This window comes from Seriola lalandi, unplaced genomic scaffold (assembly GCF_002814215.2).
Source record: "Seriola lalandi dorsalis isolate HSWRI2012SDOR001 ecotype SW California unplaced genomic scaffold, Sedor1 jcf7180002054930, whole genome shotgun sequence".
In the NCBI taxonomy this organism is placed as follows: domain Eukaryota; kingdom Metazoa; phylum Chordata; class Actinopteri; order Carangiformes; family Carangidae; genus Seriola; species Seriola lalandi.
In genome coordinates, this window is record NW_019525482.1 from 236,096 (window position 1) to 238,176 (window position 2,081).

The window sequence follows — 2,081 nt, forward strand, 5'->3', positions numbered from 1 at the left end:
GGGGGGGTTAAATAAAAAGTGGAGGGGGTTCGGTAAACAGCTCACGCTCGTGTGCCAGTAAAGACGGGTGATTCGTTTTCTACTACGAAGAACTATGACGGTTCATTTATTTAAAAAAAGAGGGAGAGAGAGAGAGGGGGAGAGAGACAGAGAGAGAGACACAGAGAGAGAGGGAGAGAGACAGAGAGAGAGAGAGAGACACAGAGAGAGAGAGAGAGAGACACAGAGAGAGAGGGGGAGAGAGAGAGAGGGGGAGAGAGACACAGAGAGAGAGGCAGAGAGAGAGAGACAGAGAGAGAGAGAGAGAGAGAGAGAGACACAGAGAGAGAGACAGAGAGAGAGAGACACACAGAGAGAGAGAGAGAGTGTGAGGGGGGGATGTGGCCTGTGATATATGATGGTGTTGGAGCGCCCTCTATGAGATCACCGCTCCACTGTTCCCACTCTGACTGATGCTCAGGATCAGGCACCAAGGAAGCAGCTAAAAGTTTGTTTTTTTAAATCATTATTATTATTATTATTCTGATCTGGTGAAAAACACCTGCACCAGGTGAACCGGAACAACCGCAGCCACTAAAGAAGAGCTTCTGTGAGAAATGACCGGAAGCGAAACAAGCGAACAAACTTCCACAAAAACAAATCAGACCTCGAGTTTCTCCCGAACGTTTTTCTATCCGGATAAAACCCCGTGAAAATATCAAAACATCCTCATTTCAACAGGAATATTCATCTGCACCCCCCCCCCCAGCACCAAAAAAAGACTCTTACTTTGAAAAGGGGTCTAGAAAGGAGAGAGAGAGAGAGAGGGAGAGAGAGAGAGAGGAGAGGGGGGGTGTCATTTCCTGAGAGTTATTTACTTTGAGCCAGATGATTACTTTTTTCGGAGGGAGGGGGGAGGAGGAGGGAGGAGGGGGGAGGACTGTAACATTGAATCAGTTACAGGTCTCTGTAGCCGGAGCGCAGTTGTGAGGGCGGTCGTGGACGCGGACAGAGGGGCGCACATATGCTCACAGCGCAGGATCTCTGAGGATTAGCGCCGCTGCAGAGGAGCCGCACTGCGCCTTCTGGAGCCCCCGATTCACTGTGGATATACTGACACCAGAGGAATATAAAGAGGGGATTATTCAGAGGTAAATGAAAGATGACTGAAACCAGGTTTTTTTTTAGTCTTTTTTAAAAAAAAAAAGAAAAAGGAGAAAAAAAAAAGGTTTTGGGTGTTTTGTTTGTGAGGAATCTATGATGGAATCATTCCCTTGGAAAGTCTAGTGGGAGTTTTAATTGCGCTCTTAATTAGTTTAACCAATTATTAGATCACAGCGCGCGCTTTTTATTTTACATCAGGGTTGTGGAAAAGTTTCTAAATAAGTTTCATTCACTAAAGGAACGTGCAACTTCTGCATTAAGCAACTACTTTAGATTAGATGGCTGTTCCCCATGAACCATATGGTTCCCCCCCCCACCCCCCACCGCCACCCCCTGGACGCCGGGCAGAGAGATGCCGCTGACTCCGCTGGATAAAAGCGCTGGGTTTCGGCCTCCCAGCTGGAGGTGTCAGCTCCAGGACTGAAGGGCTTTCACCGCGGGAAGCTGCTGGGCATTTAATGGGAAACACATTGGAAATTGTACATCGCATTGTTTTCTCGTCTGTTCGCGGAATGTGAGGAATTAAAATGGAAAATCTGCGCTGGAGAGAGTCTGAATGGATTCAAGAGGAGAGAGAGAGAGAGAGAGAGAGAGAGAGAGAAGGGGGGAGGAAGAAGAACCGAGTGTGTTTTGGAGCCACGACGCATTCTTCATTAACCACCCACCCTGCTGGGTCACCAAGGGATATCGCAAAGGAATACTAGGCCTTCTTAAAACTGCTCAAATAATTAAAACACAAAGAATCTCAAACTTTTTTCTTTTCTTTTTTTTTTTTTTTTTTTTTTTAAATTGCACTGATGCTCAACTCTTCACAACCGCGACCCTGGAAAAGAAGCTTTTGCCGCGGAGTTGCACCATCCTGCAGAAAGTTGAGACGAGCCTTATCAGCTGTTGCTCAAATGCGTCCAGATGCGTTTGGTATCTGCCACATTTGTCGA

General features: G+C 46.9%; 1 protein-coding gene across 1 annotated transcript in view; it reads left to right on the forward strand.

The window, feature by feature from the left end:
• The first annotated feature begins 961 nt into the window (after window positions 1–961).
• pdgfra (platelet-derived growth factor receptor, alpha polypeptide) overlaps window positions 962–2,081 on the forward strand; it is a 20,954-nt gene continuing 19,834 nt past the window's right edge. The window contains exon 1 of the mRNA XM_023393191.2: window positions 962–1,130. The gene's annotated coding sequence lies outside the window, so the exon portion shown is untranslated. The remainder of the gene's footprint in view (window positions 1,131–2,081) is intronic.